This window comes from Saimiri boliviensis, chromosome 1 (genome assembly GCF_048565385.1).
Source record: "Saimiri boliviensis isolate mSaiBol1 chromosome 1, mSaiBol1.pri, whole genome shotgun sequence".
NCBI lineage: Eukaryota > Metazoa > Chordata > Mammalia > Primates > Cebidae > Saimiri > Saimiri boliviensis.
The window spans coordinates 192,682,427-192,710,182 of NC_133449.1; the positions used below are offsets into that span (position 1 = coordinate 192,682,427).

A 27,756-nucleotide genomic window follows, 5' to 3' on the forward strand; every position below is an offset into this window, starting at 1 on the left:
ACTTTACAAAAGAAGACATACATGAGGCCAACAAACATATGAGAAATGCTCATCATCACTGGTCTTTAGAGAAATGCATGTTCTTGCTCATATGCAGGAGCTAAAAATATTGATCTCATGAAGGCAGAGAGAAGAATGATGGTTATCCGAGGGTGGGAAGGGTACTGGGGGAGAAGGGGATAAATAGCGGTTGATTAATGAATATACACAATTAGAAGAAATATGATCAGTGTTCTATAGCAGAATAGGACAACTACAGTTAGCAATAATGTATTATATATTTCAAGATAAGTAGAGTGGATTTGGAATGTTAACCAACACCAGAAAACAGATAAATGTTTGAGGTGATGAATATCCTGACTACCCTGATATGATCATCATGCATTGTATGATTATGTTAAAATATCACATGTATTCCATTAAAATGTACATTATAAATGCCTAAATATTTAATATACATATATAAATAAAAGGTAAATCTAAGCATGCTTCTTATGAAAAAAATAAGGATCAAGAGTTTTTTAAACATAAAAGGGCAATGGTAGACTAGGCCGAGAAAACCACAAGGGCATGGAGGAACTGGAGAGTATGCATGCCAAAATACATGAACAGTTCAATGTACCTATAGAGTAACCTGATCAAAGAGGAGCAGCAGGATATCTGTTAGACCCAGATTGTAAAGATGGTAGTTAAGGTATATGGTCTCCAAACTGTTCAGTGAAAATGCATATGCAAAATAGTGCCCTTGGCCTTACTCCAAGAGCTCTGATTTATAAGGTTATTCTGCTACAAACTTTCTAAGGTTCAGTTTGAGACCAGAGTACAAGGCAAGGGACACCAGTGAAGTACACTGTGTGTCTTTGTGCCCTAAGCAACTGAATGAACCCACACAAAATTTTTGTGAGAAAGGCCAATTGCAGCACTTCTTTTATTCATAAATGGCTTTGTAAAGTGTTCAAGAAGATAATATTGGCAATTGTCCAGCTATATTGAAGAAGAAAACAGTCAAATCTACAAAAATCTCCCGAGTCTACATTCATTGCACGGTGCTTTGAAAATGGCTATTTTTTTTTTTCTTCAATCCCTAAGAAACAGAAGATGCATTTGGGCAGATAAGTAAGGCTGATTAATTTACATGCACAGCTGCCTTCCAGGCGACTGTCATCCACTTGACAGGATGAAGCAGCCTGAAATTCCAAACATGAATATTTCATAACAGAACTGTGAGTCTTACCAATAAAAAGGATAGGGAGTTGGCAAGGAGAGCAGTGAGACATGTTTATAGTCATGTTGCCACTGGATAAATATCCCTAAGCCTAAAGCTAGCTTTGAACGACAAAACGCTTCAGAAGAAATACCTCAGATACAAAGCTTTCAACATGCAAAAAATATTTAAGACCTTGATTTTCAAATGATCACTGTTTTTCTAACTTTTTTAAAGTAATGTGGAAAACTGTCAGAGATTATATGAATGATCTTCTATTGCTTATGTGATAAAGGCTGCAAATTTTAGGAGTAAATGAAATATTATGGATTTGTTCTAAATTTTCGAGTAATTACCTTAATTTATTTTCTAGGTTATGTGTAAACTAAATGTAGATGTAGTACATATTCCTTCATCAGTGAGAGAACAGACCAGTTTACTTTCAATAGAATCATATAAAAGGAAACTTCTTTCCCTTTTGGATCATTTTTTGATCATTGATAATTTTTGATGATTTGATCATTGTACACAACCTACTTCTTGTGAGCACAATACCATTTAAAATGTTAATGCCTGAATTTGAGAAACACAGGGCACAGCAGAAAAATAGATTCTGCCAATTTGAATATGAAGATCCTTTATTTCTTTATCTGGGCTTCAATAGCCGTTGACCTAAATGTATTTATTTCCAAAAACATTAATGCTTTTCATATGGTTTAAGCCATTAGTAAATTATTATTACAGTGAAGACCAGAGGGTATTTACCTTTGTAAAATGTCAATAAATTTTTTAAAGAATATGTAATTTATAATACATTACTCATTGTTGGAATTATGGGATGGGAGTAATTTCCAGACAAACAAACTCTTTAAAGACTATGCCCTGTAGCATTCAACTTAGCTTATTTTCTACTAAGGGTTTTCTAATGAATAATCAAGAAACAGCTGCCTTGAATTTACTGAATTTAGGATTTATGGACTTGTGATGGCAGGGATCCTTTTGGCATTCAGGTCTATAAAGACTGTAAATAGCAGGGTAGACATAGTTCCTTAAGAATGTTCTTTGATATAACTGAATTATTCTGAACACAGTTCTAAATTACTCATATCTGGTACTGCTCATTCCCTTCACCTATTTCTATGTCCACCACCTCAAAGTGAAAATCTACAATCTAATTATTTGCAAATAACAATAGAATTCCTTTATTCTAGAAGTTTTACTTTTCTAGACTGAAATAAAGATGTTATTGTCTACTACTCCTATACTAAGGATATTTCTTTAAGTGGAATCGTTTTTCACAACTAACTCCATGAGGTTCTTATTTTGTAAGGCAGAAAACAAATGAATTGGCTTTGCTTTTTGTTGAAGTAAATGGATTATAAAATAAAAATTATCAAAAATAGAGCAGTATAAATTTTAATTGGCTATAATGAAAGCTCTCAATATGTCAACCATGTTCCATGTCCCTCCTCAGTTCTCTGATTGTCCCCTCTACCCTACTGAGCACCATCAAGTTTCCAGTCAGAGGGAGAGACAGCCAGTGCTCCAAGGATCCTACCTGACCACAGATCAGCTCAGTTCCTTTTTGTGCCTGAACCATGGCTATTTTTAGATTGGTTAATGTATACCTGGAAAATCAAAAGTGGTCTCTACATTCATTTCATTGCAGTGGAAAGGGAGTGTTAGTCAGATGTAGTCTTCAATTAACTGGGCGAATTGTGATCTAAAAGTTTCCCCTTTTTTCTTTTTTTTAATCACTGATCCTCTCAATACTAGAGGGAATATATGCTACACAAAATAAGCAGTGTCAAGACTGACATCCCTAATAGTTTTTGTGCAAAGATATCACTGAGAAACAGAAACCTTATTTACATTTTCCCAAGAAATAGGTAAATATTACATGTTATGATTTAGCATCCATGGTGTAGGTTGCATGGGATTCTCATTTTTGTTGAGGACATATTTTCAGCATATAAATATTTGTATACTTGGTGAAGATATTATAACAGATTATACATAGAATTACATTGTCTTGGAAGTCAGAGTTTCACTGCCACTTTGAACTTTTCAATTTTGTGTCTCTTACCTTCTTAGTATTCTGACTGGAGAATTCACTTCCAGTATCAGTGACCTTTAAAGAATGAATTTTTCCTACATCACTTCTCCCAACTGGCCACTGTGGAAACCTCCAAAACTTTTTGGCTACTTTTTGTGACAAAAGCTATTATAGGAATATGATTACATATGTCTGATGAAAATAGATGTAAGTAGAAACTTCTGGTATGAATATGGCTGTCTATATTAACTTCTCCTGCCAACCTATTCCTTTTTAGAAATTATATAAAAGCAATAAAGATCTTGTCCATTTAAAATGAAACTAGAAAAAATATATAGAAGCTGCACAAGAAGAAGAAGAAAAAAAGAGAGTGAAGAGAGGCCCAGCATGGGCAGTACTTCAAAAGCACCAGAAAAATACACCTCCTAAAGATGCGGAGTCATTCACTCAGTAGTGAAAAAATTATGACTTGTATCAGAGTGGCAGCAGAAACTTCCTGGACAAGGTTTTAAAAGGAAGTAGAAATTCAATTACCTAATAAAACCATTGCATGGCCAAAAGGTAAGAAAACATAAGCAAAGTCAAACATATAAACATAAGTATATTTGCAATATATAACTCATCTATATACTTGCTCTATCTCAAGTATATAGAATACTACCTGCCACATAATAAATATTTATTGGGTGAATATTTGAATCAGATTGAAAAATCTGGCAAAGAACGTAGTTTGTAAAAAATAAAGTAAAAATGGCTATTACACATATTTAAAGATGTTCTCTCATCAGTCATAAATTATTCCATTTTTATCCATTAGATTGGCAAAAACTCAAATACTAAAACTTCCTATTGGTAAAGTTCTGAGGAAACAGTTATTATCATACATTGCTGATGGGCACGTGATTTGTATAAGATTTATGGAAATACAGGAGGCCAACAAACATATGAAAAAATGCTCATCATCACTGGTCATTAGAGAAATGCAAAGCAAAACCACACTGAGATACCATCTCACACCAGTTAGAATGGCGATCATTAAAAAATCTGGAGACAACAGATGCTGGAGAGGATGTGGAGAAATAGGAACGCTTTTACACTGTTGGTTAGAGTGTAAATTAGTTCAACCATTGTGGAAGACAGTGTGGCGATTCCTCAAGGACCTAAAAATAGAAATTCCATTTGACCCAGCAATCCCATTACTGGGTATATACCAAAGGATTATAAATCGTTCTACCATAAGGACACATGCACACAAATGTTCATTGCAGCACTGTTTACAATAGCAAAGACCTGGAACCAACCCAAATGCCCATCGCTGATAGACTGGATAGGGAAAATGGGTACATATACACCATGGAATATTATGCAGCCATCAAAAACGATGAGTTCATGTCCTTTGTAGGGACATGGATGAACCTGGAAACCATCATTCTCAGCAAACGGACACAAGAGCAGAAAATCAAACACCACATGTTCTCACTCATAGGCGGGTGTTGAACAATGAGAACACATGGACACAGGGAGGGGAGCACTACACGCTGGGGTCTGTTGGGGGGAAATGGGGGAGGGACGGGGGTGGGGAGGTGGGAAGAGATAGCATGGGGAGAAATAACAGATACAGGTGAGGGGAAGGAAGGCAGCAAACCACACTGCCATGTGTGTACCTATGCAACAATCTTGCATGTTCTTCACATGTACCCCAAAACCTAAAATGCAATAAAAAAAAAGAAAAAAAAAAGATTTATGGAAAACAAGTTGGCAATATCTATCAAGAGTACAAAGGCATATACTTTTTGGCACAGAAATTCCAATTTGGGTATTATTCTAGAGATGTACATGTGTGCATGATGAAGTATGTATATAGTTATTCATTGCAGCATTATTATTAAAGGTAAAATAATGAAATAATCATGTATGCATTGATGGGGACAAGAATTAGCTATGTTAATTAATATATCTACTCAATAAGAATATGATATAGCTATAGAAATAATGAGAATTCTTCTAAGATATCCAGGAGGTATGATTGATGAAAGAAAAAAATCTAAGTCAATGCAGTTTTTACATTATGACACCTCTGTGCTCTAAAAGGAGGTAGAAAATAAAAATGTTTATTTATAGAGACAAATATTTATAGAGACAAACTTTGGAAATGCCATAAGAAGCTAAAAACAGTTGTTCCCTGTTTGCATGATGAAACTAAAGAGACAAGAAAGAGGGAGGGAAGAAAGATATGAATATTCTGCTTTTTATAGCTTCAAGTTTTTTTAAGCATGAAAATAAATTTCTGATTCAAAAAATTAAAATTTAATTAGGAAAGAAATTGTGGAGCAAAACAAGCAACGAAAAAAATTTACCAATGTCCCAATTCATCACAAAATAACACTCTCAGATTTATAGCAGAAAAAAGACCTCATTCATTAATTCATCAAACAAATGTTGATTGAATTACTTCTATGATTTAAGATGCTGGAGATGCTAGATGATGATTCTCCTGAAGCTTCTATTATATCCGTGAAATAGAAAATAAACAACTGACAAGTTAAAGATTAAAAAAAAAAAACCAGAAAAACTGTTATTACTAAAACAAAATAGGATGACACTATATAGATAGTGACTTAGCAGCTTTTATTTTTTTCCTGAGTGGTCTGAGAAAGTCTCTTTCAAAATTAAAATTGATGGAGGTGACATCTGAAATATGATTTGAGTGATAAAAAGGAGGCAGTCGTACACATATCAAAAAGACAAGCATTTCATGTGGAGTCTGGCAAGGGTAAAGGCTTGGGGTGAGAACAAATTTTTCATGCTTAATAGATAGAAAAAGTGCCACGTGAGTACAGAGAAATGAACAAGATCTGGAGTGGTATGAATTAAGAGGTAAGTGTAGATTCATAATGTGTAGCTATCTAGACCTTTGATGGCCAGGGCAAGACACCGGGATTGCATTCTACATGGGGTGAGAAGACATTGGAAAGTTTTACACAGAGGGATCATGTGATCTAATCAATCAAGTAAAAAGGTTGACTCTGCTATCTGTTTGCATATTTTAACGGGCAAGAGTTAAACCACGGTGACCAGATTGTCATTCTTTTGTTATCCTAGGTAGACAATGGTGATGTTTCAGCTAATATAGAGTTTGGGAAAAATGGAAGTAATACAAAAGGATTTACTGATTGATTAAAGGGGAAGTTAAGGGAAAGAATGGAATCAAACTAATGCTAGATCTATTTTCTAAGATGAGACAGAGTGGGGAGAAACAGGTTTAGAGATTAGAAGAGAAAATTCTACTTTAGACATCTTAAGTTTGAGATGAATGTACAAGTAGAGATGAAGAATATGTAGTTGGACACTGTGGGAAACTCGGAGAGAAGTAGAGTCAGGGCATAAAAACATAAAAATCATCTGCATATAAATGATATTCAAAGCCAAATGGGTAAGATACAAGTGAAATCACCTATGAATGACAACAGATATAGAAGAGATGATAAATGCAGAACTCATCCATGGGCATGCCAATCTCTAGAAGTGAGAAAGAGGAAAGATTAAAAAGTACAAAGAAATTATTGACAAGGTAACATGAACACACACAAAATATCAAAAAATCCATACAAATGAAAGTACCTAAAATAAAAATAATGTTAGGAAAATACCTGCATCAAACATGATTTCCAAAGTGTTTATATTGTGATTATTATAGTGTTTTGGAGTCTTACATTTCGTATTAAATAAGGCAAAGCATATGAACAAATAGTTTATATGAACAAAGATTATGAAAACATGAAAATGTCCATTCTGTCCATTACTGACGAAATAAAAAATATTTTTCAAAACACAGTTTATTATTGTTCTATGGATTTAAAAAAGCTTAAATAAAAACATTCAATGTTTGTGAGATGGTGGTGAAACTAATACAATTGAACATAGCTGTTTGCTTTATAATAATATATAGTAAAAGATACAACGTTCATCCAGTCTGATTCAGTAATTCCACCTTAGGGACTACATATCCCAAAGTCATAATTCCACAGAAGAAGACTACTTACCTGCAAAACTAGAATTTTATTGCCATAAATTTTATCTTTGAGAAATTGAAGAAAATCAATACAACCACAAATATAGAAGTGATCAAATCAAGCATAATCTATTTAGACTACCTGAATATTTTAAAACTAAAATTTGCCATTAAAAGTCATATATAGAAACTCATGAAAATGTGTATAACATAAAGGGATTATTTTTAAAGAAGATTAAATAAATGGCATTTGAGTTATTTAGTCTATCCTTTCCTTATGCTCCATTGACAACTTTTTCTCTCTTTATTTTCACATTTCTAAAATGTAAAATCCCAGTGGACTTGCTTTGTACTACTCCATCCCCCAGTATAAGCCTCTTACCATTTTATCCAGTTGCTTATTTTGTTGGCATGAATTTTAGGGATGTGGCTGTAAGACAGCAATGACATAATTATTGATGCATCTTCAATTGGGATAGGCCTTAGTCAGAAATCAAGATGTGGAGATCTCATAAGGATCCAATAAGTCAGAGATGGAGGGGATCAGCCAGACATAAGCTGTAGAATGGAGCTAAAACTGACATGTTTGTAACAGAAGCATGTGGAAGTATGAAAAGAAGATAGGTTTGGGTTTTAGTCCAGAATCCTAACATTGGAATGTCTGAAAATGGAAGAAAAATATTTTAATGCATGCCCCAATGCACAATAATTGGCTAAGTATAGAATCCTTAGAGAAGATGCATTGATCTGAATAGTGTTTGATTGGTAGTTTCAACACAGAAAGAACTAAGACATCTGTTTTTTCACTTAAAGAATTTTTGGACATTCAAAGAAAGTCATTTAAAACTTTAACACTGGCCTCCTGAAAACCAAAACTTATGTTGAAGAAAACTATTTTAATGAAAAATTTAAGACAATGTTGTGAGCAGGTTAAGGGAAGATTTCACTTCAGAGACTTTTTCAAAACATCCCCTAAATTACAAAACAAAAGAGAGCCTTGTCTCAGAAGTCTGTTTCTTCTGGGCTGGAGATGCGCCCCCATGAGTGAGTTAGGCACTTCAGGAGGACAGTGACTTTTCAGACAACGGAGGAATAAATGACCATTCCCATCCTACCAAGAGCATTAGCATGTCTCTATGTGTGCAGCTCAGTCTTCTGGGGCATTGATCACATTGAAATTTGACTGCTCTTAAGATCCACTGAATCCCAAAAAGAAATTGAGTTTATACTTTTCATTATCACATTTGCAAAGTGAATGATTTTTTTTTTAATCCAAAAAGGCAGCATCAAAATCAGGCCACTAAGAAGAAAGGTAAATCTGGTGCAGAAGGATTATGCTCTTTACTCCTCACAGGTGTACAGAAGTTTATGAATCTATTGAAAAAATTATAACTCTGCTTTGTTCTATTGAGATGCAGAGTAAAAGCAGAAATAGTGCTATTAGTTATATCAAAATCATGCTGTTTCAGGATGGCAGAGTTGAGATGTCAGATGTCAAGTCTCCTCAGAAAGAACCAAAATTACAGGTGAATAATTCTAAGTTGAATAGAAGATTAAGGAGAGAGTGCCAGAACCTACTGGAGAACTCACAGAAAGAAGATACAGCACAGAATAAATAAATAAATAAATAAATAAATAAATAAATAAGGAAGGGTGTGGCAGAGATTGAATCCCAAGGCACTTGGAGTCTGGTGGAAAAGGTAGCTGGGGTGTTTTGGGTTCCACACACCCCTGTGGCAGACTGGGTTTCTGAATTGCAGGAGAGCTCCTTTGCTCGCCCTAGTCCAAGCACCTGTGTGGGCGGTGATTTGGAAATCTATTGAGGGCATTGTGCCAGGCTACCAGCTTGTGTAAGGTTGCTCACCCTCTCCCCAGACCTGAGCAGTGGTAAGTGCCACACTGGGTGTGCATCATTGTGGTCCTCTGTCCTGCCCAGAAAATCTCAGCCTTCATGTCTCCACATCACGAGATTCCCCCGAAGACATTCCCAAGCACCTGCTCAAATTGCAGCAGCAACATATGCGGCCAGATGTACTCAAGGTAGCTAGAGAAATTCTGGTGGTCTTACCCTCAGGGTATGATGCTCCTAGGAGAAGAGAAAGTGTAATGCACTAGGGAGTGGCCCTTGTTACAAAGGAAGCCAGAGCACATACTCTCCTGTGCCCAAGAGCTTCCTGCTTGGGGGCTGAGAGTGACAGCACCCCTTCCAGCAGAGAAACAGGCATCATGCTCAGTGCTCTAGGGGGAAATGTTGTTCAGCCCCAGTGGTCAGGCAGCTCCAGTGCTCAGGCACAGTAGTAGAGAGGGGGACTTCTCCTTCCCAACTGCCCACTGCTGCAGACAAAGTCATGGATGCCTGAGGACAGCCAATCCAGGACTATTAGGAGCATCTGCACTGACATTGGTGGTGTTCCTACCTACCAAGTGGTGTGCCTACCTACCAGTCTTCCTTGCACCATAGGCAGAGCCCCTTCTCCTCCCCACACTGAGTGGCAGCATTCTGGCAATAAAGAACAGATGACCAGCAGAGCTGTCTGTTTTGGGCTGAGGGAAGAGGCTCCTCCCTGAAGCCATGGTACAGGTGTTTTCTGTAGCTCTCAGCTTCCTTGCAGCTTGAAGATAGTGTCCCTGTTTGCACTGAGACATATGAGACCCAGGACAGGAGTATGATAGGAAAATGGATTACATTCCTGCCTGTCCAGGATGTGAAGCTGGTGCAACCCCCTACCACCCCTGGAGAGACCTTGGCACTTTTCACCAAGAGTTTTCCTTGCTACCCCCATCAGCACTGGTGCTTGTGCTTGTCACTGGAGTACCTGAGGGTGAGACTGGCTGTCCAGTTCTGTCCAGGTTTGTTCCCTGCTCCACGGCTGAGTAGGTAACTCACAGCACAGAACATTCCACCCACCAGTTCATCTCTCAAGGCAACAGAGAGCTCCTCTTTGAGATTAAGTCTATTCTTACCTGTTTCTGCCATAGCTGGTTCTTACTTTCTAGTGCCTTTTACTGGCCTGGAGGTTGAACTGCACAACCCAATAAAGAATCTGCCTCAAGAGCACAGGGCTTGGAAATGAGATAAGCTTCTTAAGGCTTCCACCTCCCTGTCTCTATAGGAGACTGAGTACTTACTTACATGCCCAGTGTATAACTACCACAACCACCATATGAGAAAACCACCACACCGGCTATCTATAACCAAGGAATCAGAGCCCTGGCCCCTGGTCAGGGCACCTAGAAGCAAAGCCAAATGACCCTGTTCAACATACTTTGTAGTCACATCCTGAAGGGGATTTTTTAAAAAGTCCCAACCAGATAAAAATAAACCTAAAAATAAGAAATGAGAGCTTCTTCAGATGAGAGGGAAGCAGGGTAACAATTCTGGCCATATTAAAAAAAGCGGTGATCCCAAAAGGTGCACACTAGCTCTCTGGCAACAGATCCCAATCAAAATAAAACTTCTGAAATGCCACATAAAGAATTCAAAATATGGATTATAAGGAAGCTCAATGAGATCCAAAAGAAAGTCGAAAACCATACAAACTAGAAAAACAATTCAGGATATGAATAAAAAATTCACTAAGGAAATAGATATTTACAAAAAAATGAAACAACAGAACTCTGAGAAATGCAAAATTCATTGAAGGAACTATAAAATACAGTTCAAAGCCTTCAAAATAGACTGAATAAAGAAAAATTGAAAGCATTCTCCCTAAGAACGGGAAAAGGACAAGGATGTCCACTTGCACACTCCTATTCTACCTAGTACTGGAAGTCCTAGCTAAAGCAATTAGGTAAGACAAAGAAAAGCCATCTAAATTGGAAAGAAGAAGTCAAATTGTCTGTTTGCTGATTATATAATCTAATTATTAAGAAACCCTACAGACTTCTCCAAAACATCCCTCGATTTTATAAATAATTTCAAGAATGTTCAGTTTATGTTCCTGCCTGTCCAGGATGTGAAGCTGGCACAACCCCCTACCACCCCTGGAGAGACCTTGGTACATTTCACCAGGAGTTTTCTGTGCTACTCCCATCAGCCTTCAAAATAGACTGAATAAGGAAAAACTGAAAGCATTCTCCCTAAGAATGGAATAGACTGAATAAGGAAAAATTGAAATTCTATACATCAACAATGATGAAGATGAGAACTAAATCAGGAACTCAATCTCATTTACAATAGCTACAAACAAAATTTACTAAGAATTCATTTAACCGAGGAGGTAAAGTTCTTTATGGGAACTACAAAACACTAATGAAAGAAATCATAGATAACACAAACAAATGGATTGGAAGAATCAATATCATTGAAATGACCATGCTGCCCAAAGCAATCTACACATTTAATGCAATTCTTATTAAATTACTAATGTTATTTTTTATAGAATAAGAAAAAAAAAATCATGAAATTCATGTGAAACCAAGAAACAGCCTGCATAGTCCAATCAATCCTAAGTAAAAAGAAGAAAGCTGGAGGTATCACATTACCTGACTTCAAATTATGCTATAAGGCCATAAAAACCAAAACATTATGTCATGCAGTCCCTGACAAGATGCTTTGGTTATTCTGGCCCTTAAGTATAAAAATGGACACATAGATCAATGCAACAGAATAAAGAACCCAGAAATAAAGCCATAAACCTACAACCAACCGATCTTTGAAAAAAAATCAACAAAAATATATACTTGGGAAAGGACACCCTATTTAACAAATGATGCTGGGCAAATTGGACAGCCACATGCTGAACAATGAAACTGGGTCCATATCTCTCATCATATACAAAAATTAACTCAAGATGGATTAAGACCTTATATTAGTCTGTTCTCACGCTGCTGATAAAGACATACCTTAGACTGGGTAATTATAAAGTAAAGAGATTTAATGGACTCACAGTTCCACATGGCTGGGGAAACCTCACAGTCATGGCTGAAGGGAAAAGAGAAGCAAAGGGACACCTTACATGGTGGCAGGCAAAAGAGATTTTGTGCAGACGAACTCACATTTATAAAACTATCTGATCTCATGAGACTTATGCACTATCATGAATGAGAATACTATGGGAAAAACCTGCCCTCATGATTCAATTACCTCACACTGGGTCCCACCCATGACACGTGGGAATTATGGGAGCTATATTTCAAGATGAGATTTGGGTGGGGACACAGCCAAACCATATCAGGATTTAAATATAAGACCTCAATCTATAAACGTTCCAGAATAGAACTAAGAAAACTCTTCTGGAAATGGGCCTGGGCAAATAATTTATGACTGAGATCTCAAAAGCAAATGCAACAGAAACAAGAATAGACAAATGGGACTTAAACTAAAAAGCTTCTGCACAGCAAAATAAATGTTCAACATAGTAAACAGAAAACCTACAGAGTGGGAGAAAATATTTGTAAACTATGCGTGCAAAAAAAGGCTAATATCAGAAATGTACAAGTAACTTAAACAATAAAAAATTCCATTAAGAAGTTAATGAAAGTTAAAAAATTAACAGACACTTTCTAGAAGAAGACACAGGCAGCCAACAGACATATGAGAAAATGCTGAAAATCACTAACCATCCGAGAAATGCAAATTAAAATCACAATGAGACACAATCTTACACTAATCAGAATGGAAAAAGTCGAAAAACAACAGACATTGGTGAGGATGCAGAGAAAAGAGAATGCTTACACAAGGTTGACAATCTCTAGGAAAAACAGTGCAGAAACTTCTCAAATAAGTAAAATTTTAACTACCCTTCAATCCAACACTCCCACTATTGATTATCTGCCCAAAGGAAAAGAACTTAATATATCAAAAAGATATGTGCACTTCTGTTTTTCAGAGCACTCTCCACATTAGCAAGGATGTGAAATCTACTAAGTGTCCATTGACAGATTATTGGATAAAGAAACTGTGGTATGTACATATCACAGAATACTACTCAGCCATACAAAAGAATAAAATTACATTCTTTGTTGCAACATGGATGGATGGAACTGAAGGACATTATATTAAGTGAAGTAACTCAGAAACAGAAAGTTAAATGCCACATATTCTCACTTATAAATAAGAGCTAAACAACGTGTACATATGGACATATGGAGTGGAATAATAGCCTTTGAAGACTCCAGAATGTGGGACAGTGGGAGAGGGGTAAGAGATGAGAAAATACCTAATGGGTACAATGTATGTTATTTGGGTGATGGTCACACTAAAACTCAGACTTCACTGCTTTCAATACATCCATGTAGCAAAAATGTATGTGTACTCCTAAAATCTATAAAAAATAAGTACATAAATGATACAATAAAATCTTATTGATTAGCCAGTAGAATTGCCTAAAAGTAATGATCAGAAAATTAATGCATACATTAAATTTCTTAATTTGCTCTCAGGCATTTGTATTATCAATTAATATGTTACATGTATCATATTTTATTGTGTTATCAAAATATGAATTTTGCATATTATTTTATATGTAGAAAGTACACATCAGAACTGCAACAATGATACTGTAATGAATCTCATGTACTATGCATCTTTTGTCTGAGCCTGGATTCCCCAGAAGTTGGAGCTTGAGGCAAAGGCTTATGTGCTACTACTGTTTTAGGAAGTGTAATCCCAGAGAGCTAACCTGAGAGCCAAAGTGAGAGAAACAGTGTTAAAAAATTAGCGTATACTACAAAAATGTGCTGTTGAATTAGTGGCTACTGGTTGCTTGATCTCAAAAAAGCATTCTCTAAGAAAACATATAAACTGCATTTCCAAACAGTCTATCCAGAGGGAAAAAGGCATAAAAATGTTTTTCCCCAATGTCTCCCATGTGTTAAAGATTGTCTCCAGGGAAATCGATAAATTTTCATACTTCCAGATTGCATATGTACGGTAGTAATCTGAATTGTAGAGCACCTTGTGCCTTTGGTATCCAAAGATAGCCCTAGAGCAGGAGGCAAGAGGTGCAGGGCACAGGCATGAGGCATGATACTGTTAGGCTGCATTCCTTGAAGCTCATGTAGAGGAGGTGACCACAGTAGTGGCTGGAACAAGGCACAGTGAAGCTACAAATGATATAAAGTGATCATGTGGGAAGTGTTTTTCCAATTGTTGCAGGAATCAGAAGCACCTGGGGAGTTTGTTACAACACAGATTGCTGGACACCATCCCCAGAGTTTCTGATTCAAGAGGTCTGAGATGGGGCACCAAAATTTCATTTTTAGCAAGTTTATAGGTGATACAATCCTACACTTTGATTAATCCTGCCTAAGTCTACAGGCCAGTACCCCTTCCACACATATTTCCCCAGGTCCAAGTCAGCTAGTGTGTATTGGTAAATTCCTAAAATTTCTTCTGGGTATGATCTATTTCTTCCAGACCACGGACTACACTTTTCTGAATGGTATGCTGAAAGTGGACTCTGCTTACCCACTTAGAGACAATAAAAATGGTAGAGGAACATCTTAAGGAGAAAATATGCTATTTCTGAACTATGCTCCACATGGAGCTTTTGTATAGACTGCTGACCATGGGGCTTTTATATAGACTGCTGGGATGAGGCTATTGATGTCTGGCAAGGGGAAAGAGCAGCTTCTGCCAGCCCAGAGGGTTCAACAGAAGCTGGAAGACCAATATTCGTATCTCTGGAATCCTCAACCAAAAAATTATTTTCTATGGTTATCCATTTTTCCCATTAATCTACACAGAATGATATATTTTATGAGAAGATGGAAAGAATAAGATAAATCTAAAAGTTATTATGTTAAGAAGTTTACTTTCATTTTATTAGATTCCATGTAATAATTCTTGTATAGCTGTAATTTAGACTTTTGAAAACAGTAGAAAAAATATTTGATGAAGGTATTAATTGAACTATATCTAGAGTTATGAATACTTGGTATAAAATGTAGAATCTAATTATACAGATCTATTGTAAAAAAACAGTCTTCAGATAAAGACATGATTCTTTGCTTTTTGTAAAGATTATCTGTTATGAGGTTTTTTAGTTCCCTTGAAACAATTAATATAGGTGTCAAAATCACCAAAATCACAACATATCATCCATTAGGAACAAACCTGCAAAATAAGAAATGAGGTTTGTAAGTACAAAGAAACATCAGCAATCACATCCCATTACAGTTATTTTACAAGTGACTGCTCTTGCTGACCTTGTAGTTATAGAGGAGAAGCCCTTCCTGTGGCCCCAAGGGAACTAATGTTTAATTGAGTTAATAATTTAATAATAGAAACTATTAGAGGATCTGTGAAGTAAAAAGTAAAGGATAAAAAGATTCTACAGAAAGCAGACCATTTGGACAATTTCCATTCAGTCATTCAATATTTATTGAACACCTGTCTTACACTAGGATCTTTGCTAACGACAGCAAAGTGCAAAGATGATAAAAAATACTTTTGCCCTCTAGAAAATAATAGACTACTATAACAGATAATAAATAAAAAAGTTGCAATAATCTGCAAAAAGAATTTTTTAAATTTGGGACAAGTGTGATGAAATTCTTTGAAGAAATGATGTTTCTGAAATACATAAGCCAGAATTAGAGAGAGAGAGAGAGACAGAGAGACAGACAGAGAGAGAGAAAAGAGAGAGAGGGAAAAATGACTTTTATAATTGGAAGTGTGTTCCTATGTCACTAAACATAACTCTAATTCATAACACTTGTTATGAATTGGCTGTTTGGATAAATGTGGAATAGTGGGAATACTGAACTTCCCTGTGTTCAGACTATTTCTTATCCACTCCTTCCATAAAATATAAATCATGCCACAGATACTGTGAGAGTCTTTGTAAGAACACATGTAAATAAAATGTGAAGTATAAAGAAAATAAACTCCCCAAAGGGACTTTCATGTAGAGACTAATTTCTTTATTTTATTTAATCAAAATATGCATTAGGTTAACATCAAATTTCAAAAATTAACCCTCTAAATATTAAATCCTATTCGTTTCTAAAAGAATAAATTCATTATAAGGAAGTACTAGATATTCCAAGTAAGACTTGAAAGTACCAAATATTATTAGATATGGGTCATACCTTGTGGGTATAAAGAAAGAAAAAGGAAGCATAAAATATTTTTGCTCTTCTTTTTCTTCTCCTCCTCTTCTCTCCCTTTATCCTCTTTCTCCTCCTTTCCATTCTCTCCCTACCTGTCTTCCCTGTACTCCTTTATTAAATATAAAGAACCCTGGCCTCATCAAATAACAGCCAAATGATTTGGGAACTCAGAATATTGATGTTTTGCTAAGAGAAGTGACAGGAACTTTGCCTTCAAGAAGAAGAAGGAGTTCATTACTTCTTGTCCAGATAAGAAAGTAAAAAAAAAACATTGTCCAAATAAGAAATAAAATGGATGTGGGATAAAGACTGATATGGTGTGCCATGCATGCTAGTTACAGATTTTTTAATTGATATTCCTTTTTAACCTTTTGACAAAATTAAAAAGGTGATGCATCAGTCATAACCAATTAGACTGGATCAGATGGCTTCCTTCTTAACAACTATCTGAGATGCCAATTAAGAAAGTCTTCGAGGATGAGCTTTGAACTGAAAAGCCAAGAGAGAATTTTCCTCTTTATTTCAAATGCCTTATTTTGACATCTTCCCATGATTTAGCCTGAACCCATAATAGAGAGAATACCTCTTCTACTTTTTTCTGTTTGCCTGTATATCTCTCCTCACCCTATCCCCAAAGTCAACTTAAGATTTAGCAACAACACTGTCCCAAATAATATTCTACCTGTTAAGTGAGTATGAAAACTACTTTAACAGGTATATCTGGGACTCCATTTAGTTTATAATATTGTTTCCATAGGAATATGCATTCTAGATTAACAAAACAGTAACTTAACAATAGTTTGGGTTAGAAAAAGTCATTGTTATATTAAGCCTTTACTTGTGTAAGAAGTTAAAGGACACAGAATTCAACAGTGGCAGTGTGAGCCCACCGATGTGGGATTTTCATGTCCTGTGTGACTGGGCAAGGACAGTTGGGAGGCAAAAACTGCTTCAATCTTTTTTATATATTTTTATAGTAGATAATGCCGAAAGGTAGATAGCTATTTTAAATGTCAAGTTTACCTTTTGTTGATTGGTTCATAGCGTAATTTTTTTATAAAGGTCTACCAAAAAGTAATGAAATGGTATTTGATTTCACAATGAGAGGAAACTGTACAGCATACTTATGAAAGAAAGTAAAAATGTTTATAGTCCATGAGAAGCATAAAACTATACTAAAAGAACAATATATATGCATTGCATCCACTATCTTTAATCTTTTGAATTAGAAGTTTCAAGTACTTTTGATACTTGGTAAGAACATGGGATTGTAATTGTTTTACTAATAGAAATATATTTGAGATTTCACCATGCTTCATCTATTTTTCTCAGGATTTTAGGATCTAAATCTAACCTCTCAGCTGGCTCCCTTCACCTTTTTCCTTACCGCTTTACCTCCAATCATCATCCAGTGACATCTCTCTTATTGATGAAAAAGCTATCAATATTTTCTTAGTAGTGTGTCCCTAAACTTCCTTTTGTTGAAGATCACATCTTATTTCCATTTCAAAATGACCTCCTTTCCCTTTTTTCTAAATATATCAAAATGAACAAAACACTAATTTTGAAATGCAGTTTTGTGGAAATTTCCACACTTTTTTTTTCTTTAAACAATGTACCTTTCACCTAGAGTTAAAACACACTTTTGGTAACTATTTTTCAAATTCTATCTTTATTGCAGAGAAAATAAACACTTCTAATTCTTTATTTTTATGCTGTGAGCTGACTAACGTGGAAACAAAGCAACCAGAAATTTAAAAATCTCTATTCTGATTAGTTGAAAACTATCATACTGAGTTTTCTACTATGAGCATAATATGGTTTTAAGTTTACTCAAACTTTGAGAAAGCAAACTTTGAATGAGACAACTCTAGCACTTGGAAAGCTTTTCAAAGGCACAGAAAAGCTCTGCCAATAGAGTGAGGAAAGTACAGGAAACAGCAGGGAGAAAGTATTTCTTAAGTGTAAATTAATAAAAATATTGTTTCTTATTTCAAAAGGTACTTAACTCAGAATAACTGTTGCCCTATGTAAGCATCACACGTAAAATGTTTTTTCCATAAAACTTAAATGTACATAGAAAAAATGTTCCATCCCAACACCCCTGTGCAGATTCTTGAGTATATTGAAAGATTAGGCAGATACTCTGCCAATGGTCTGAGATTTAAGTGCACTCTTGAATGTCGCCAAGAGAAGACAGAAGTAAATTCTTCCATGAATCACACTGAAGGACTGTCTTGCAAATCCCAGATGGAGGGAATTTAATCACTTACTTGCCATGCCAAAGCTTCAGGTATAGCAGACCCTCTTGCACACCGCCCCACATCATCCTCTCAGACTCACCTCGTTCTGTAAATAGTTTCTGGTAGGACTGGACTTAGTTATTTTGACATTGCCTTGGGTCAAACAATCTCTGCATGAGTTTTTCTTTTTTCCTGGGCTTTTCTAAGTCTTCATATGGAACAGTGTTGAGAGACTGTATGGCATGCATACACTCACAGTTCAAGAGTGTAAGATATTACTTGCATTTCAAGATAGGGGGTCATGGGCTTTTTCCTTAGTGATCTTTTGTGGAAATTTTGAGAAACATTTTATTTACTCCTCAGAAGGACCTGAAGAGATCTGTCTTCAACTGTTGCATCCGCCGAGCAATCCGATAATGTGTGTTATGTTGACTCTTTTACTTTGCTGTTTGCTCTGGCTAAAAACTCACTTAGCTGTCTAAATTGAGCTTCCATTGCTTCCTCAAAAAACCACCTATGTACAAATCCTTTACAGACTCTGTTTTTGGAGAAAAAAAAACAGGCTAAATTAGAGAGAGATCCAAATCCTATTTAGAATAGTCATAAATAGTTTAAGGTAGAACTCTCAAATTTCTAAATCTGCACAGCCAACAAGACTCATACAGAGATGTATGTATAGGTATGAGAGAGTGGAATTGGATTAAGATTGTATTCAATGTTACTCAAGGCTTACTACATAATGTTGCTTACAGTCAGTGAAAGTTGCTGCTACTTTTACTGTTCTACTAGTTGTTTTTTTTTTTAACTACCTTGATCAATCTCAGCTTACAAAAGTCTCTCTCATGTTCCCTTATCAGGTGTTCTGCCTTAGGTGGTACTCTCGATATCTTATCCAAACATTTTCAAGACCAGCTATTTATTGTAAGCTATTCTTTATTACAAGATTTGGAAGTGACCTTAAAATCTAATTACCTCATGAGTCTGATGAAAAATACTGAGGCTCATATTTGGCATAATAGTTGACCCAGTTACCACAAATCATTTACAGCCTAGGTAAGTCACTTTGTCTACTGACTTTTTCAAATGGATAATCAGAACTAAAATTATTTCCATTAAAGAAGTAAACTTGATATTAACAAATACAATATTTTCCCCATGATGTATGTTCATAGTATTTTGTTTTACTCTTTTCACAAAAATACAGTAATTCATGTGCTTTACTGTTAGTCACACTTGTATAAATCATTGTATTTCATCCTACAATGAGCTACATATACTTTAAAAGATCCTACTAAAATATTACAGTAATGCAACGAGTCAAATTTTATATTTCATGATACATTTAATATTATTAAAGTAAAAAAATTATAAGCAGCATATTCTGATTTGAACAAAGATGACGTACATGCACGGTATTGCAACACAAGTGGGACAAGATAATGTCATATTATCCAAACTGCTTTTTGTGTTTGGTTGTTTATCAGTACCTTTTTGATTTCAGGTACAAAGGACAGTTTATCATACTGTTCATTGCACATAATTAACTTTGTTTAATGAAAGTTTCCTTTCTTGCTTTATTCATTTATCTTTAATTCATTCATTTATATTAATACATATCACTTTCTTCTGCTTCTTCCTCAGGCAACAATTATAATGTATTTAATGCATTTCAGTTTATTTAAATATTCTTTTAGAAAATGCAAATTATATAATGTGAAGATATTTTAATTTATCTAAATGGTATGTTATATATATCATTATAATTCCCATTTTTTTCTCTAAGGTTTATTCTTAAAGACAATCCGCATTTTACTTCTGTTAAGAATATAGAAAGCCATAAGAGAATGATGCTTCCACCCAAACAATAAGTAAAACAAAGAAAATATACGGAACCAGAGCTACTGAGGGTTTGTTTGTTTGCTTGCTTTTCAATTCTTCAGTGAATTGAAATCCCAAGGAAATGAGGTACTTTGATTTTCAAAGGGTAACAAACTCCTCTGAGGAAAAACAGGATAAGCCACACAAAGTATTTTGCCATGGCAAAGCACATCAAACAGAGGTGCCACTCATTAAAGTGGGTAAGAAAAAAAAAAAAACTTCAGTATTAACAAACACATAAACAGAGAGTGTGGGCTAGTGGGACAGGTTGAGTTCCAAACACAAAAGTAGTCTTCACCCATTTGCCAGATCTTTTTCATGAGCCTTCACCAGGTGACCATGACAAAGAGTAGACTCAAAAAGGGACAACTGAGAAAGTTACCCTTAATGATGAAACTGAGGTAAGTTCTTACTATGGAACAGGTGTGAAACCCACAAGTGACACTTCACTAATATAAAGCAAAAGCTGTCTTTCTCTACGTAGGGGGCAGGAAAATTTCCAGCTCAGATTCCTGAAATAGGTAAGCTGCCTCTGGAGAAAAAAATAAGGCAAAATCTGTCTTTTAGAGAAAATCTTTCTTCTTCTTATCCCAAGCAAAGGTTGGCTGCTGCTGGAGAAAGGATAAATTCTCTGTTGTTTGAAGCCTCCTACACAAATACAAAACACAGTGCAGCTGCCACTGGAGGAGAAGTAAAAAAAATTGCTTACATACAAGACCACCTGGACAAGACTTCTTAACTATGAAAGGCAGTTTTGTTGCTGTGGAGGAAAAGACAAAAATGCTGAGGATATGCTTTCTCTCCATTCTCTGAGACCCAGGGTTAAAGAGACTAATAGAAGTCTCAGGCTCCCGGACAACCTGACAGAAGCAGACGCGTACCAGTTCCTAGGAGGTAATACTGTCCACTTTAGCCTCTATTGTTGTTTTGCATACAATTCCCAAATCTAATTTTAAAGATCACAAGAGACAAGAATAAGCATGAAAAAAAAAAAAAAAACAACTCATCATCAAGGGATGATAAAGCAGTCAACAGAACCAGACTCAGAGATGGAATATATTTTGAAACTATTTGACTAGGACTTTTAAATAATTATAATGAATATGTTCATTAATCTATGGAATACAAGAAGAGTAAAGAACAGATGGATAATTTTAGCAGTAAGATAGAAACTATAAAGGAAATCCAGAGAAATGACAGATTAAGAAAACATGATATCAAAGTTTAAAAATTTTTTCCACATGCTTATTTGTAGACTAAAGGTGTTACAGAAAGTTAGGAGTGAATTAGAATGTATTTTGATTGAAGTTTTCCAAAATATAATATGTGTATGCGTATATGTGTGTGTAGACAGAATGAAATATATACAGTGAAAAAATAAAATGAAATATCCAAGACTATTATTAAATGATCTAACATATGTGTAACTGGACTCCCAACCTTAGAAGAGAGAGAGAGAAGCAGAATAGGATTGTAGAAGCATTTGAAAAGATAATGGTTGAGGACTTTACAAAATTACTGAAAGACAATATACTACAGCTCTAATAAATTCACAGAATGCAAAAATGGATAAATATATAGAATAATATGCATAGGCACATCATCGTCAAACTGCTGAAAACCAAAGATGAGTAAAAAGTAATAAAGGTTGTATGAGCTAGAAACACACTTTTTATAAGGTAACAGAATTACAACAGATATTTCATTCAAAAGTATGCAGTCCAAAGAAAATGAGGTGACATATAGCACTGAAAGAAAAACAGCCAAACCAAAAGTTTAAAATAAATGTTAAAAACAGTTATTTAAGCAGAAATAATATAACAGATACATTTATAAAAAGCCCAAAAAATGAGGTATAGCAAAAATTTAAGAAAATGTATAAACTATATTTTTCCTGATTTTAAATTTATTTAAGAGTCAAATGTGTAAACCAAAATAATAACAGTATATTTTGGGGCTATAATATATTTAGCAGTAAAATGAGTGACATAAATATCATAAATCAAGATGGGGAGAAAATGAAAGTATACTCTATGTTCTTATACTATATGTATGTAAAGTAGTATAATATTATTTGAAGGTAGAGCATTATAAGCTAAATACACAGAAAGAGCGAGGGAGAAAGACATATGTATATAAAACCCTAGAATAAGCACTAAAAAAAGAAAGAAAAAATAAGTGTAATTAATAAATAATTAGTGGATATAACATGAAATAATAAAAATAATCCAAGAAGACATGGAAAGAGGAAAATCAGAACAAAGAACAGATAGTACAAATTGAAAACAAAAGTAAAAAGGAAGATTTAAACACAAACATATCAATGATTATTTTAAATGTAATTTTTTAAAACAGTCTAATAAAAAGGTAAAGTTCATCAGTTTGGATGACAAAGCCATACTGAATTGTATGCTGTTTCCAAAATATATATGTACTATTGCAATAGGATAGGTAAAGATACACCACTACAGCAGTCATGAAAAGGAAACTGTAGTAGCTATGTAAATATGATAAAAGTATACTTCAAAACAAGAAATTTTATCAGGGAGCAAAATCAACTAATTGATATTTAAAGAACTTTCAACTCAGCAACAGCAGAATGGACATTAGTTTCAACTGGACATGAAACATTTATCAAAAGAGACTATATAATTTGAGCCACAGAGCAAAATCAATAAATTTAAAAGAATTGAAATTATAAAACACATATTTGCTGACCATAATAGAATTAAACTATATATTAGCACACATATATTTTATACAGATCACATACATGCTATGTATATATTATATACATATTAGTAATATGTATGAAAAATTCCCAAGTAATTAGAAAGTAAACCACACATTTCTATGTAGCCCATGGTTTAAAGAAAGCATAGACAAATTAGACAACATTTTGAACTAAATAAAAGTGCTAATAGTATATCAAAGTTTGTGGAATACAGCTAAAACAATGTTTTGAAAGAAATTTAGAGCATTAAATACTTACAAAACAAGAAAAGTCTCAAATAGTGATATTAGCTTCTAATAAAATAAACTGGATAGAGGAGAAAATCTCAAAGCAAATAGAAGAAATAAAATAATAAATGTAAGAGAAAAGTTAATTTAAAAAGAAAAGAGAAAACTAAAGAAAAAGCAAATAAAAGAAGATTTTTTAAAAAAGATTGATGAAACTGATATAACTCTAGGTAGATTGACCAATATCAGGATATTTTATATAATATCAGGAAGGAGATATATATATATATATATATATATATATATAGAGAGAGAGAGAGAGAGAGAGAGAGAGAGAGAGAGGTACATATATCAATTTTGCTATAAATATATCTAATTGACTGTTTTGAATCACTGGAAGATTTATCATGGTATACATTTATCATAGTATACATTTACTTATGCTTACTCACGTTTTCTGGTGATATCACCAAAATTGCCTGTAACTCCAGACCACCATAAACATTGTTGAAATTAACACCTTCTCACATGGGCATGAGAATTGCTATGGAATATCTGTCTGAGAACAGCATTGCTGAAGACTAACTTGCCCACTCAACTGCACTTGCATGTCTTTAGTGCATCTATCTCTCTGAGAGGTTACAGAGACTTACGTGAGAACATCAGGCTCTGCCCTAGGTGACACCCGATTCCCTTAGCTTCATAAGCTACTTGATACATTTTCAGAAATTATTTTTTTCATCTGATTGTTCTTATATCATTGGTCCATAGTCATTGCTTTTTAAATCATCTTCCTATCTTATGCTCTCTGAAACTGGTCTTCTTCAGTAATGTTGTGTTTCACAGCAGTCTTTGAATTCCTTCTTTTAATTATTTCATGTTTTCTCTCCTATCCCATTCAAGCTTGCTGGCTCTCTGAGAGACTGTCTTTCTCAGATATTGGTTTGATTTTAACATTTTTCTTATGTGTTCTGACCAATTCTTATTTCCAGGGATAAACAACAAACCTAGGTTGGTGCCCAGATTTTCAATAATCTGTTATCTTGAAAATCTCATACACTCACCTTCACCCTAACCTCATCTTCATCACAGTTGGACAGATGAATTGAGTGATTAACATCTATAGTTTGAATACATTTGAATGTGTGATTAAAAGTTATGGGCTCAGTTTTTTTTTTTTTTAATGAACAAAACTAAAGACATTGACTTAAAAAAATTGCAATTATATAAACAATTACATTATCTATAATACACCACTACATTTGTGACAATTCTTTAGTTCCTTTTTCAATAAAGTATCAAATTAATAGATTTTTCTCTTCAGCTGCTTCATTTATATCCTGAATTCAATTTCCCACATTGCACGTCACAGGCATAAAATAATATTTTTCTGCCTTTCTGTAATTAAACACAAGGAGTAATTGTGGTATTTATATTTACCATAAAATCTAAGTGATATTTAAGAATTTTTATAACAAGGACACTACAGAATTGCTATTTATATGATTTAGGGAAAGACAATTCCAGTGTACTAGATTGCACCTTAATGAAGTGAATAATCCCTAATATGCAAAAAGCACAGGAAAAATAATCTAAGGAGTAGTTACTAAGTGATGTATAAGAGACCAAGGAGTACACAAACTGTAGAAAGTCCTGATTGTTCAAAATGAGCATTCTAGGCACAGTTATGTCTCATACACCTCCTCCTCTCATCCTCAGAACCCTCCAGCACTCCAGCCATTGCTGTGGCCAGTAGCTGGAGTAACATGGCACCACTGAACCTTAGTAGCAAGACTTGTCACCATCTCAACCCTGGAATTTCTTTGACACCACATCATGGGATGTGTCAAGAAATTTGTTCAGCCATCCTGATGCAGACACAAACTCGAAAGTACTTGCCAAAATAAAGCAAAACCATGAAGACAGTGCAGTAGTTCATTGAAAGTTATTATGTACAATGTAACACTTAAAGACTCACAAGATGGTGAGATTAATTGGATTGTTTATTGTATTTCTTTGGCTTAAAACAATGCACAAGAGATGAAATTTTTCTCAGGCACTATTAACTCCCTAATGCCATTCAACTCACTACATGTTATGTATTTCCAAGCTAGCTGTCAAAAGGGAAAACAAATTCCATCTAATTAGAAGAATGAAGTGTTATTAGCACTTTTCCAACAAGAACGTGCCTTCTCTTCTTAATGTGGACACATAAGGAAAAGTATTTACTTAATATTTTTAAGTTCACTGTACTATCAATGAAAGCAAAAACCTCTTTTTTGTAGTACCAGAGATATCTGATTAACAGAAGTTATCTAACTCTTATTAATATTCCTACAATATTATATCCAGCAGTTAAAACTTTTAGGCTTTTTTAAATACTTGCATAGTCTCCAAAGAGATTCAAAAAGAGTTAGCTTTGAATGAGAACATCAGTGAACAAGAGTTCCTTATTAAGCAGCCACTGGCCTCAAAGTGGTATCCCAGCGTTGAGAAGGGGGAGACCCTCTTCAAGAAGCTTTTGGCCATGGAAAAGAACCCAGTGTTAAGAAGGAGGCTGTCCTCAAGGATCCCATTATTAACACAGAAGCTCACTTTAAGGAAATTTTGACCTTGCAGGAGAAGCCCAGCATTGAGCAGGAGGCCCTCTTTAAGCAACACTTGGCTTTGTGTGAGAAGCCCAGCACTGAGAAAGAAACTATCCTCAAGGAGTCCTTGACTTCGCAGGAGAAGCCCATCATTGAGAAAGAGACCTCTTCAAAGAGCCATTAGCCTTGCAGATTTCTACCATCAATGAGGCATTCCTCTTCAAAGATACGACAGCTCTGAATGAGAAACCGACCAGTGGGAAGGAGTTGTCTTTCAAGGAGCCATTGGCCTTACAAGCGAGTCCCATCTGCGAGGAAGACACCTTTCTCAAAACATTTTTGATTCCCCCAAGTTGGAACCAGCCATATGTGTCTAGCACTGCCCCTGAATCCATAACAGGCAACTCCAGCATCGCTACCATCACCAGCGTGGGCTAGTCCAGTACTACCACCTAGTCCAGTGCATGTGAATCTGCTTCTAATAAACCTTTCTCACTGCAGGCCAAGGGAACACCGAACGAAATAACCCCACAGAAAGATACTGATGAGGACAGCAGTGATGTAAGTTTCAACTCAGTATATGCCAAGGAAATCTTCAGTTACTTGAAGGAGAGAGAGGAACAGTTTATGCTTACAGATTACATGAACAGGCAGATTGAAATCACCAGTGACATGAGGGCCATTCTTGTGAACTGGTTGGTGGAGGTGCAGGTGTCCTTTGAGATGACCCATGAGACCCTGTACTTGGCAGTGAAGCTGATGGATTTCTACTTAATGAAGGTAGTATGCAGGAAGGATATGTTACAAAGAGTTGGTGCCACTGCCTTAATGATTGCAGCAAAATCTGAGAAGCCTAGCCCATCTCATGTGGATGACTTCGTGTACATCTGTGTTGACAATTAGCGAGATGAGATGCTCAAGACGGAAATCTACATCCTGCATGTCCTCAAATTTGACATTAACATTCCTGTTAACTATCATTTTCTGCATAGATAAGCTAGGTGTATCCACACCAATGTGAAGACACTGACCTTGTCCTACTACATCTGCGAGATGACCCTGCAGGAATATGACAATGTCCAGGAGAAGGCTTCCAAGCTAGCTACTGCCTCCTTACTCCTGGCCCTCTACATGAGGAGTCTCGGACACTGTATTTCCATCCTGGAGTATTACAGTGGCTACAGGATCTCTGAGCTTTACTCCTTGGTCAGATGGCTGAACAAACTGCTGACTTTCAGTTCTTACAATAGTCTCAAGACTGTATTCCAAGTATTCTCACTCAGTCTTCTTTGAAGTCACCAAAATCCCCACCTTGGATGTGTTGAAGCTGAAGGAGATTTTGAACTATGATTGTATGGCAGAGGGCCTGGTACTCTAGCAGCAGCCTCAGGGCCAGGCATGCATGTTAATAGGGTATATTTATTGTAACAATTTCAGTTATCCAAAGTAATATGTACAGTTACTTGCATAAATCAAACTTGTGTGTATATATATATACATGTGCAGACTCCCCAACATGTATACACATAAGTTGATATGTTCTTTAGTTTGCTAATGAATTATATCAGTCAGTCAGTAGATGTCAAGGAGACAAAAAGTTGATACCATGCATGTGGACTTTGATTTCTGGAAACAAGGGAGGTAAACTAGCTACTTTGAAAGGGCTTTTGGCCTAAGAACAGCTCAGGACTTCAGCTCCCAGTGAAAGTGCAGAGGGTGAGTGGACGCCGCATTTCCAGACGAACTCTTATCGCCCA

The 27,756-nt window shown here is 35.3% G+C and overlaps 1 pseudogene; it reads left to right on the forward strand.

The window, feature by feature from the left end:
- Positions 1–12,844: 12,844 nt before the first annotated feature.
- On the forward strand, positions 12,845–27,377 carry LOC101051003 (G2/mitotic-specific cyclin-B3-like; annotated as a pseudogene).
- Positions 27,378–27,756: the final 379 nt, after the last annotated feature.